Source organism: Stegostoma tigrinum, chromosome 1 (assembly GCF_030684315.1).
Source record: "Stegostoma tigrinum isolate sSteTig4 chromosome 1, sSteTig4.hap1, whole genome shotgun sequence".
In the NCBI taxonomy this organism is placed as follows: domain Eukaryota; kingdom Metazoa; phylum Chordata; class Chondrichthyes; order Orectolobiformes; family Stegostomatidae; genus Stegostoma; species Stegostoma tigrinum.
Window position 1 is genome coordinate 92188320 of NC_081354.1, and position 13475 is coordinate 92201794.

Genomic DNA, 13475 nt, shown 5'->3' on the forward strand with positions numbered 1-13475 from the left:
CCGGAGCGCTTGGAGGAAACCCACACAGACACGGGGAGAATGTGCAAACTCTGCACAGACAGTTGCCCAGGGCTGGAATCGAACCCAGGTTCCTGGTGCTGTGAGGCTGCAGAGCTAACCACTGAGCCACAGTGCCGCCCTAAATCAAATAGCCTGACTTCTCATTGACTCGGAAGAAAGAGAGAGGTGGAAGAGTACACCTAAACTTAGATTACTTCTTTCTTCAATACTGCATGTTAAATTCTTATGTTGACTGTGTTAGTGCATTTTTATGATATTTAGCAGTACTTAAGTTTGTCAGACTAAGTGCACTGACATTATTGAGCTGTTATTATCTTGCAATGACATTTTATGAAATCCACAACTGTAACGCTGGTTAATATCGGACATGGATCTATATCAAAATCTTCCATTTTACTGCTACTTGTTTATTGCATTTTAAGTTATATTTAATGTATTGTATTTATATGTGTTTATTCTTTTTTTACTTTCCAAACATATTTGAGGATAGACATTATATTATTTGTTGTAGAAACATGACAGGATTACTGTTACTAATTCTCAGAAATCCTCCATGTATTGTCCAGTCAGAGATAAGCTCACAGTTGATAAATAATAGTTCCCCTTCACCAGCAATGGAGATATTTTGGATATACAACTGAGTTTATACATTTTGTACAAAGTAGTCTTCCTTGGTCCCTAATACAACATTCTTCTGTATCTTAAACAAAGAACTGAAAAAAAAACTGCTGATGCCAAAAGTCATAAACAAAAACAAAAATGTTCTGAAGAATGATCACTGGCCCCAAAACATTAACTCTGCCTTCTCTCCACAGATGCTGCCAGACTGTTGAGTTTTTCCGGCAATTTCTGCTTTTGTTTTTGATTCTTTATGCTTTTCTTGGTCCATATGAAAATGAAGCATTGTGAATGAGGTAAATAATTAAAATCAAAGTAGCATCACAAACAGGGTACTGTTACAAGATGAAGTTAATGATCCTGACCCTTTTTAGGCCTGAAACATTTCATATAAACTTCCATTGCTGATTTTCAGATGACTTTCCCATTAATTATCACGATGATGTAAGTGGAGTGGTACTGGACAGAGCTATCATTGTAAGAAAGTGAGACAACATTGCATCTTTTGTGGGATAGTTCTGATATTTCATTCTCAAAGACCTAGAATAATCAGAAAAATAAACTTACCCATGGAGCCACTAATGTGGTCAAGCTGGTAGCATCAATCTCAATTTAAAAGTTGACCTTTACTCTGCCACTTTTTCATATTGAACGAAAGCAGACAACCAGTCCCATCTAATGTGTAAAGCTAATATCTGCCCTTAGGCCTACAGTTTGTGCTTAAATTTGTGTATCCAGCTGCACAGGATTCAAATAAATCTGGAAGTGTAGCACTGAAGGTCACTGGTGCTGTTGGTTACTTAAATAGAATATCATTTGGAATGCAGTGAAAAAGAAATATAACTGCGTTTGTTACAACTATTTCTGATTCCATCTATAATTTATACCTTGATCTACTGCAGCCTTATACTGCGGGCATTGTCATGTTATATTTGAATGAGGATCAAAAGCAATCCAAACAAAAATCTTTCATCCACCAATAATCAAGCTTTATTATTCCCCAATTGCCCACAAGCTCTTTTTGACAAGGTTTAGAACAAAATCCACTTGATAACAATCAGAACAAGAGTCTAAAAGAGCTGTGAACCTGTATCCAGGCAGGGCGAGATTTACTTATGTTTTTCCTCCATCTTCAGGAGCAGTGAACAATGGTGCATTCTCTCCGCACTTTCCATCCCCCTCACAAATTGTTTTTCTCTCTAGTACCAAACAAATCTTCTGTTTCTAATTTAACATAATTCTGAGGACAAAGAACATGGAGGAAAACTTCAGCTTCTGTCTGATTTTATTTCATTTCATATTAATATCAAGTGGATGTGTTCATATTATTAGTCAGTATGCAGTCTCATTTAGGCTCCACATGAAACACATGATATGTACATGAAAGTAAGAGAGAATGCAATGTCATTATCATTTAACAATTAAAGTTATTATCCGTGATAAAATAATTACCACTGGTGTAGACTCCAAAATAGTACACCATGTTTTAGGCAATTTAAAACTGCAAGCAAATCACTACAGGACTTCAAGCCAAACAATGTGCAAACATTTTCTTACAGTTGAAATTGAAATCCACTGGACCGTTTGAGTTTGGGTAAGTATGGGTAACCTAGCATTTCAGAGCCAAAAATTGGAGAAAAGGAGATGGGTTCCTTTACGGACATCTTTAATGACATTCCCAATTTTCCACTACTTATTGTGTTCAGATGATTCAGTACATCTAGGCTCAGGTCAAAGAAAATATACAATTATACCTTCAACCACAAATATGGTTTATGATCTTTTCCTGGTCTCGAAACATTGAGCTCTATTAAATTTGTCTCAGACAGCCATTTTCATTGTAAACCGATACTTTCATTGTCTTCAACAAGTAACAAGATCTGCAAAAAGTGAGAATGGAAAGAAAGTTGCCAGGGAGATCAAGCACAAAACAAAAAATAAATTACATTTATATCAGGAAAAAGATGGTCAGATGAAATGTCAACACCTTGGAAACTAATAACAATGATATTGTCAATGAAATAAGGAAACAGCGAGCATGATGAATACTGATTTTTTTTGTATACATTTACGGTTGAGAAACAGAGCAGTATGCCAGGAAACTGCAAGAAACTAATAATGATAACAGACTCGTCAAAATTAATCTTCGCAAAGTAGCAGTAATGAAGAAAATAATGGTCTTAAAGTCTGACAAATCACATGACCAAACCATTTACAAAGAGGTTTAAGGAATTGGAAAACTGTATGTGTCACTCAATTTATTGAAGAAAGTTGACAGAGGAAAACAATTATTGGCCAGTCAGCCAAACTTTTCTTGTTGGCAAATAATTGCTAGATTGTGTAATTAAAGATAAGAGTGATTGAGCAATTTGAAAAATTCTCAGCTGGTCAGAGAGAGCCAGGATGGCATTGCAAAGTGTCAGGCATTCCTGACAAATCCAATTGAACCTTTCGAACAGTGAATGAAGCAGTGAACTATTGCCTTTGAGGGTTGTTTATATGGAGTTCAAGCGGGAAATTAATAAAGTCCTTCAGAAGACAAAACTAAAATTTGTAGCTTGAAGAGAAATCTTTAACCTGATTAGGAAATTGTCTGAGGAGCATGAGCTAGACAGTTGGAATAATGGACACGTAGTTGAATTCCAGTGAGGTGGAGTTTTACCATTTCCAGACAAAATGTTTGGTTGGCTGAGATTCATTGTACTCACTATGCCATGATTCAGAACATCTTCTCTCACGCAATCTTCATTCTTCATCTTATTAGTTAACCCATCGCGCTCTTGGTTACTTTTTGAGGGGAAACATATGGCTGGAGGGGTCAAAGTGCTTTTTACTGCTGGGATCATCCATCTTTCATGATTCTGGCATCACATCAATAGCCTAGCTGCCTACCACTTCAGATTCTGTAAAACAGGAATTAGCCTTCACACTGTGTACTCGAATGTGATTAAATAGGATAGATAAAGGAAAGCAGTGGGTGTGATTTATTTAAATTCTCAGAAAACATTTGATATGGCATCACACATTAAGCTATTTAAGAAGATAAAAGCTCATGGTATTGGAGATAGTGTATTAGCATGACTACAGAATTGTCTGACTGAAAGAAGATGAAAGAACTCCTCTGAGGCTGATATCACATCACCAAGTCAATCCTTATTTTCACATCATAGTACTTGACACTGGTCCTGCTTCCACAGAGCCAGCTCTCAGAGCGAACAGAACCTTTGGCACTTCTGTTTATATCTGTCGGCCAGGGCTCCCTGATTAGACTGTGTTAACTGCCCCAATCAGGGAACTTACAGTCTATAAAGTCCACCTTGCTGACCTCATTGCAATCATTACAGAGAACAGACTGTCAAAAGAAGTAAGGAATTTTCAGACTGGCAATCTCTAACGAGTGGTGTGCCACAGGGATCAGTGCTGGAGCCACAATTATTTACAAAACATGTTAATAACTTGTTTGACGATTGGGGGTATACTATAGTCAAGCTTTCAGATAACACAAAAATAGTTGGGAATGCAAATGTTGAGAATGACACAAAGAGTCTGCAGAGGGAAATGGACAGGTTAAGTGAGTGGGCAAGAATTTGGCAGATGGAATATAATGTGGAGAAATGAGAGTATATGAACTTTGGCATGAAGAATAAAACAACTGAATATTATTTAAATGGAGAAAGACTACAGAACTCTCCAGGGGAGAGGACTGCGGCCAAGTTCCGTGGGTAATGGGGAAACCAAGTGGATTGTTAGTCTTTATTGAAAGCTAATGGAATATAAGTTTGGGGATGTTTTGCTAAAACTGCATAAGCCACGAGTTAGACCATTGCTGTAATAATGAGAAGAGTTTGGGCCTATTATCCAAGGAAAAATATATTTGCATTGGAGAAATTACACAAAAGGTTCACCAGGCAGTTAGCAGGTACGGAGGAACAATGTTATCAGGAAATGTTGAGTAGATTAGGCCTGCACTTGTTGAAATAAAGAAGTATGGGAGGTGACCCTATCGAAATGCATTAGATTCTCAGGGGACTGGACAGGATAGGTGTTGAAAAATCATTTCCCCTTGTGAGCAGTCTAGGACCAGAGAGGATAATCCAGAATAATGGGTCACACATTTAAAACAGAGGTGAAGAGGATTTTCTTCTCTCAGAAGGTAGTAAATCTGTGGAATTCTCTGTCACAATGGGCTATTGAGACTGGGTCATTCAATGTATTTAATGCTGAGATACACAGGTTTAATCACTAAGAGAATCGAAGGTTATGGTGAAAATGCAGGTAAGTGGATTTGAGGATTATCAGATCAGCCATGATCCCAATGAATGGTGGGAAGTGCTCAATGTGCTGAATAGCATAATTTTGTTCTCGTCTTATGACCACTTAGTCATACAGTCATAGAATCCTGGATTCATATATCCCTTTGGCCCATAGAGTCTGCACTGCCAATAACTACCACTAAAGACATGTTAATCCCAATTTCCTGCACTTGCAATATAACTTTGAATTTTACGATATTTTAAGTGTTCATCCAAATATTTTTTAAAGGTTGTAAGGTTTTTGGCCTCCAATAGTTTCCCAGACAGTGCATTCCAGATTTCCACCACCTGCTGAATATAAATGTTTTTCCTCAAATCCCCTTTGAATCCCCTGCCCCTTACCCTCGGACTGTGCCCCTTATCATTGAGCCTCAACCAAGAGGAACAGCTGCTTCCTACTCACTCTGTCCATATCGCTGATCATATTATGCATCTCAGTCATGCCCCCCCTCAGCCTTCTCTACTCTAAAGAAAACAATCCCAGCCTACTACAGACCCTTGTTGTACATATATTGCTGAGCAATGGCTTCCAATCTCTCTACCTCTACCCGATGTGTACTATTACTAAGCCAGTTTCTGGTCCATCTCGGGGTATGTTTCCCTAAATTCCATGTCGTTTAACTTGCTCAATCAGTCTGTCATGTGGGACCTTATCAAAACCTTTGTTAAAATCCATATAAATTACATCAACTTCCCTCACACACTTGATCACATTGACTTATAATTCTAACAAATTTGTTAGGCATGACTTCCCTCTGACAAAGCCATGTTCCAAGTGGGTACTAATTCTGTCCTTCAGAACATTCACCAATAGTTTCCCTACCACTGACATTACACTAACAAGTCAGAGCCGCTGACACAAATTTACAGCCCTGAAGCAATTTACTACCTTGGCTCCCACAGTGGGCTGGGATGCAGTTCATCCAGACCAGGGGGTCTGTGTTTTTAAACATGACAGAGCCTCCATTACCTCCCTATTTAGAGCAAGTTCCTCAAAGTCCCATTTGATCCATAGGAAATGATGGCTTATACCCCGCTTCATGGGCAGGATCCTGTAGGTTTGGCTTGACAGGGTGATGGAGAGGAGGGCATTCACTTTTTCAGCTGAGTGCCTCTGGAACCCTGCCAACAGACCGAGCCAGCCTGCCCGAGTACTGCAACTTGGGTTGGTGTTGTGTCCTATGTGAAAAGAAATTTCCAGTAAATGTTAATGTTCTTCTGTGCTTTGTCAATGTAAGTGCCACCATCTTTATCCTGCTGCTCATAGTTGCAACACAATCAGAGTGAATCTTTTCCTTTGTTGCAGGAAAGATTGCCCAGGACAGACAGATGTCAGGCTTCTCACTCAAGCATGCCCAAATTAATTTTTTTCACTCGCTAGAATTAAGCAGCTCTGCTTGTTTGGCTGACATACAAAAGAATAAGATTTTCCAGCTGATACATAACCAAGTGTAAAGAAAAATAAAAGCAAGGGTCATGTACTATTGTGTTAACATCTCACCCTGGCCTGTGATTTGGTCATCCTGCTTTATGTGGGAAATCCTAGACACTCCTAGCTGTCTGAATGGCCATGTGTGCAGGAGGTGCCCATAATGTTTGCGTAAAAGCAAGAGATGGGATCACAAGACTGGAGAACGCTAGATATCAAGCAACATAAAGGTTAGCTAAGAAATAAAGAAAATCTTATGGCAGATACAACTGGATCATTACAGTAGTCAATGGAGGACTACAAAAAGTGCAGAGAGAAACTTAAAAAGGAAATTAGGAAAGGAAAGAGAGTGCATGAGGAAGCATCAGCAACTAAGGAAAACTGAGAGTTTTTTGTTTAAAATATATAAATTGCAAGAAAATAACTAGGGAAAGAATAGTCCATCAGGACCCATAGATGTGATCTATGTGCAAGCCTGAAAGATATGGTCACAGCCCTTGATGAATACTTTATGTCAGTCTTCAAAACGTAAAAGAACAATACAAGTATAGACATAATGTGTACAAAAAAAAGCATAGAGAAAAGGGAGGTACTAGTGGGTCAAGAAGCCTTAAAAGTGGATAGAATCATAGTCAGAGTCACACAGCATGGAAACAGACCCCTCGGTCCAAATAGTCCCTGCCGATCATGTTTCCAAATTAAACTAGTCACACTTGTCTGCATTTGGTCCATATTCCTCAAAACCATTCAAGTTCATCGACAAGTGCCTTTCAAATGTTACAACTGTATTTACATCCACCACTTCGTCTGACGGTCCATTCCACAAATGAACCACACTGTGTAAAAAAGAGATCCCCTTCATGTACTTTTTAAAATTTTCTCCTCTCACCTTAAAAATATGCCCCATAGTTTTGAATGACACAACCTCGGGAAAAGAGTCTTGCTATTCACTTTATCAATGTTCCTCATGATTTTATAAGCCTCTATAAGGTCACCATTCAACCTCATATGCTCCAGTGAAAAAAATCCCAGCCTACCCAGCCTATTTTTGTAACTCAAAGCCTCTGCTTCCAACAACATGTTGATAAATATTTTCTGAAACCTCTCTAATTTAATAATATCCTTCCTTTAGCAAGGCAACCAGAACTGGGCACAATACTCCAGTAGAGGCCTCACCATCATGGGCCTCCTGCAGTGCCACAATGATGCCACCCAAAGGTTGCAGGAACAGCAACTCATATTCCGCTTGGGAACCCTGCAGCCTAATGGTATCAATGTGGACTTCTCGAGCTTCAAAATCTCCCCATCCCCCACCGCATCCCTAAACCAGCCCAGTTCGTCCCCTCCCCCCACTGCACCACACAACCAGCCCAGCTCTTCCCCTCCACCCACTGCATCCCCAAACCAGTCCAACCTGTCTCTGCCTCCCTAACCGGTTCTTCCTCCCACCCATCCCTTCCTCCCACCCCAAGCCGCACCCCCATCTCCTACCTACTAACCTCATCCCACCTCCTTGACCTGTCCGTCTTCCCTGGACTGACCTATCCCCTCCCTACCTCCCCACCTATACTCTCTCCACCTATCTTCTTTTCTCTCCATCTTCGGTCCGCCTCCCCCTCTCTCCCTATTTATTCCAGAACCCTCACCCCATCCCCCTCTCTGATGAAGGGTCTAGGCCCGAAACGTCAGCTTTTGTGCTCCTGAGATGCTGCTTGGCCTGCTGTGTTCATCCAGCCTCACATTTTATTATCTTGGATTCTCCAGCATCTGCAGTTCCCATTATCTCTGATGCCTCACCAATGTCCAGTACAACCTCCACATGACATCCCAATTCCTCTACTCAAAAGTCCAAGCAATGAAGGCAAACATGCTAAATGTCTCCTAAACCACCCTGTCTGCCTGTGACACAAATCTGAAATAATTATATGCCTGAATTCCTAGGTTTCTCTGTTGTACGACGCTACCCAAGATGTTACCATTAACTATGTACATCCTACTGTTGTTTGTTTTACCAAAATGCAAATTAAACTCCATCTGCCACTCCTCAGCATGTTAACTCAATTGATCAAGATCTCTTTGTAATCTTAGATATCTTTCTTCACAGTCCACTAAACCACTAATCTTGGTGTCATCCACAAAGTTGCTAACCATTTCTCCTACATTTTCATCCAAATCATTCATATAATTGACAAAATAGACCCAGTACCAAATCCTGTGAAACACCACTGGCCTCAGACCTCCAGTCTGAAAAACAACCTGCTCCTATGATGCTGCTTGGCCTACTGTGTTCATCTAGCTCTACACCTTGTTATCTCTTCCACCAGTACCTTGTGTCCCTTACCGTCAGGCTAATTTTGTATCTAATTAGCAGGCTCATGCTGAATCCCACATAATCTAACTTTACCATTTAGATTAGATTCCCTACAGTGTGGAAACAGGCCCTTTGGCCCAACAAGTCCACACTGCCCCTTGAAGCATCCCATCCAGACCCATCCCCCTATAACCCACACACCCCTGAACACTACGGGCAATTTAGCATGGCCACTCCACCTAACCTGCACATCTTTGGACTGTGGGAGGAAACCGGAGCACCCGGAGGAAACCCACGCAGACACAGGGAGAATGTGCAAACTCCACACAGACAGTCGCCCGAGGTGGGAATTGAACCCGGGTCCCTGGTGCTGTGAGGCTGCAGTACTAACCACTGAGCCACCGTTTTTCTACTATTCGGAGCCTTGTTAAAGGCTAGAGTCCACGTAAGCAATGCCTACCACTCTGCCCCATAAATCTTTTTGATAGCTCCACAGTTGTGGATGAAACGTATCCCTGACTATGAGGCAGCAACGGAGGAGGTATAAAGGGACCTGGAAATAATTTTCAAATCCTTCCTGGCCACCAAAGTTGAGATACGAGAGAACAAGAGCAGTGTTAGTATTGTTTAATTATTAAAAAAGGAGGAAATGATAGATGAGGACTTTACAAGTCAGTCAGTCTAACCACAGTGGTAGAGAAATTATTACAAAAACATTCTGAGTGACAGAGTATATCTATACTTGGGCAGAAGCAAATTAATCAGGGATAGTCAGTGTGAATTTGCTAAAGGAAAGTTTTTTTTCAAAACTAACCTGGTGTGTTAATGAGGTTAATGCGCTTGATGTTATCTAGATGGAGTTTGCCAAGGTTTTTGATAAGATTTGTCATTGTAGGCAGGCCAGAAAGTAAGAAGTCATTTGACAGCAGGTTACTTTCCAACAGATTTATTTGAAATCACAAGCTTTCTGAGTGCTACCCCTTCTTTAGGAGAAGTAGGGGGAAGTACACAGGCACAGAATTTATTGGCAGAGAGATAATGGCAAGATCATTCCAGGTAATCAAGATATTTGAATGATAAGTACAAATAGTCTGGGTGGAATATCGACAGGTTAATTATGCGAGTAAAGTGTCAACAGCTGAATACCAGTAGGAAAATTACCTACGATCTGATTATTTAAGGCAAAGAGATAATTCTGTAAAACATGAAGAATTTAATGGCCTCCTTCTGTACTGTAAGCATCTTTGTGCCAGTAAGTCACCATTCAGCTAAAATATCACGATTTAGCAACACACCCTGTAGGAAGAATACATTTGTCTTGAAGAGGGTATTACATTATTTATTGGAATGATACCTAGTTCATGATCTTAAGGTTTGTAAATTTTTAAGAAGTTAGGATCTAGTTTAGATCTCCATATGCTAGGTTAGAAGGTACATGTATGGAGTTCAGTAATGGATAAGTCATGACTTCTTTGAATGATGGAATAGACCTAATTTTAAAGTGCTCTGAGATAACAAGGTGTAGAGCTGGATGAACACTGCAGGCCAAGCAGCATCAGAGGAGCAGGAAGGCTGACATTTTGAGCCTTGACCCTTCTTCAGGAAGGGTGTAGGCCCGAAATGCCAGCCTTCCTGCTCCTACGATGCTGCTTGGCCTACTGTGCTCATCCAGCTCTACACCTTGTTATCTCAGATTCTCCAGCATCTGCAGTTCCTACTATCTCTGTTAAAATGGTCTTCTCAGTTTTCTATGTTCACACATTATTATAAAAACAGGACTGCAGCTTGCAACTTACTTTTCCCCGAGATTTGTACAGTTACTTCATCAAACAAAACTCAGGCTGCATATGAAAATCTGAGTAAAATTAATTTACAAAAATCCTATATCACAAGTTTAGGAATTGATTCATTTTCATAACAAACACCATGATATTGTATTCCAAATTGCAATTATATAAATATTTTTTGGAATTCAATTCTCATTCAATATGCTCCAGTCCTATGAAAAGCCGCGCATAGCATTTCTTCAGGTCGAATAGCTTAGAGAGCTACTTTATTCATGTTTTGCCATTTTTCACTGCTTTTGTTTTTTATGTGGGCTTGAAATGTAAATTTGTTTTTGACAATTTAAGTGTGTCTCTACCAGGTTTTGAGCCTCTCCCTTTTTGTTATACCTTATTTCATTCCATTTTTAGCAAGCTTTTTATGGACAGTCTGTAAATAACTGAAGAAGAAAGTGACAGACTAGACTTAGATTGTTAATTTGTATTTGTAGATTCCATTCCAACTCCAGTGCTTCACCACTTGATGTCCTCTAATATTTTAGGGCAGTAGTATTAGTGTGCTAAAAGTGTGATGCAAAGATGGAGATGCCAGTTTTAGCTGACTTGTTAAACTTTGGTTTGCTTTGTTTATTTTGGTGATGCGTGTGTATGTGAAGCCTTATATAAGATTATTTGCTGAGAAGGAGGGATTTATCTCCATCCTTTGACCAACATTCATTCCTCAACTAAGATTACCAATGTCAGAACGACAGATCACTAAGTCCATTTGCTGCTTGTCGGATTGTGCTGTTTGTGAACTTTCTCCCTTGTCTACCATTCAAATTGTATGCAAAGTGCTCTGGATGCTCTGAGGTCATGTTAAAATATATGTAAATATAGAATAATATTTATTCCCCTAGACCATCAAAATAGAATTAAATGGTGATTTGCCCTGCCGTTCATGTACAAATTACTCATTGAGTTTGCTAAAATTGCAGCGACATTGTTTCAAAAATACTTAATTCACTCTAAAACATTCTGGGATATCCCAAGGACTTGAACGATATGAAGTAAATTTGGATTTTTTTTGGAGTTCAGACAATTCTACAAATTCAGGAATGAGACGACTCAAATAAAGCCAGTTAATGCATTCACACCAGGAAACATCCTTCTTATTTCAAAACGATTGGCTACAAATCATCATAAAAGAAATTAAGCAGCGCATAAGCTTGCAGTTAGGCATGCCCCATAAAGTTATTCTGAGGAGAATAAAGAAAGAAAAATATGCATTTTAAAAGCTTATTTATCATATATCATTTCTTGAGGAGCAAGCATGAATTAAACATTGTCACAACCTACAGAAGAAATCAGCTTACCTGAAAAAAATTTGCTGCAAACTGTGCAACTGAAAGCAGGAGAAAATGACATCATATTATTACTCTTGACTTCAATGTTGCTTTCCAAATAATTCATGTTGACAACCCCATTAAGCTCGCTTTTATTGCAAAATACTGATCAACTACTACATTGATTAAAATATTCATTGTCAGGTTAAAAAGCTAATGGTTGCCTTGTAAATATTTAAGCTGTAGAGATTTCTGGTCCACTGCACAAAAATACATGACACACAGTCTTTCTCCCCTCTGCTCGTCCCCAGATATTTTCGAAATTCAGCTACTAAGCTGGGATGAAATTATCCAAATTGGAAAATAAGCCAATTGAAAAATTAATGTAAGATAACACGGTGTGACGCTGGATAAACACAGCAGGCCAAGCAGCATCAGAGGAGCAGGAAAGTTTGACGTTTCAGGTCAGGGCCCTTCTTCAGAAAGGGTCTAGCCTGCAGTGTTCATCCAGTTTCACACTGTGTTATCTAAGATTCTCCAGCATCGGCAGTTCCTACTATCTCTGAAAAATTAATATCTTCATTTTAATAGTTTGTTTATTCTATGCCACTTATTAGGTTCTTGTGGCACATTGATAGTATCCTTATCTATGGAGCAGAATGTCTGGAGAAGGGTCCGACCCGAAACGTCAACTTTCCTGCTCCTCTGATGCTGCGTGGCCTGCTGTGTTCATCCAGCTCTACACTGTTTTATCTCTGTCTCCAGCCTCAGCAGTTCTTGCTATTGCAGAATGTGTGGATACACATTCCAACTACTTTAAGGCCGTTTCATAACATGCCCAAGCAGGTTGATTAAAATTCATTTTCTAGTATCGCTTCAAGAGCAATCATAAATGCAAATATTTACAATATTCCAAAATCTTCTACCTGTTCTAAAAGTTTTCAATTCAAATTTGCTTGTACCTTACATCAACTACAAAAAATGAGAGTTAAAAACAGATTATGCTGTTACTCAAATATATAGGTCACAACTTGCACAATTTTGATTGAAGTATGCAATGTTTGAACATGACACCTCTACCTCATTTACTTGACTTTAGAGTATGGTTGAATCCTTCTGTGCTTCTGGGTGTCACTGTGTTCAGCAAGAACTGAATAAATAGTGGATACTAATATCAAGTGGTATAATCAGCTTAAAGGCAGTCTCTCCTTACTATTGGGAATCTACATGGAATTATAGGAGGTTATTTCTAAAAGCTATTTCTGACTTTCTAAATATGGAAATTGGATTACCCAGGCTAAAAATGGATTCAAGGTCTCAGATACAATGTAGGACGCTCATGTGTTGAAACTGAACAAGTGGAAAAACTCCATGGCCAAAGGTTTATATTTCTTTCTGACAAGTTCTTGTGGCACATTGGCTCAGTGGTTAGCACTGCTGCCTCACAGCACGAGGGACCCGGGTTTGATTCCACCCTTGGCCAACAATGTGGAGTTTGCACATCCTCCCCGTGTCTGTGGAGTTTTACTCCGGGTGCTCCAGTTTCCGTCCACAGTCCAAAGATGTGCAGGTTAGGTGGATTGGCCATGCTAAATTGCCGTTAGTGTTCACAGATATTTAGGTTAGATGTCTTTGACATGGAAAACGTAGGGAAATAGGTCTGGGTGGGACGGT

At 39.6% G+C, this 13475-nt stretch overlaps 1 long non-coding RNA gene across 2 annotated transcripts; it reads right to left on the bottom strand.

The window, feature by feature from the left end:
• Nucleotides 1-1689: 1689 nt before the first annotated feature.
• Nucleotides 1690-12956, bottom strand: LOC125466418 (uncharacterized). Of its 2 annotated transcripts, XR_007250481.2 has the most exons (4): nt 12882-12940; nt 11832-11860; nt 3348-3542; nt 1690-2519 (listed from the first exon to the last, which is right to left on the bottom strand). It is a non-coding gene; the product is annotated as an uncharacterized LOC125466418 (long non-coding RNA). The 2 variants fall into 2 exon arrangements; XR_007250502.2 differs by lacking the exon at nt 3348-3542 and having other exon boundaries at nt 12882-12956.
• Between the last annotated feature and the right edge of the window lie 519 nt (nt 12957-13475).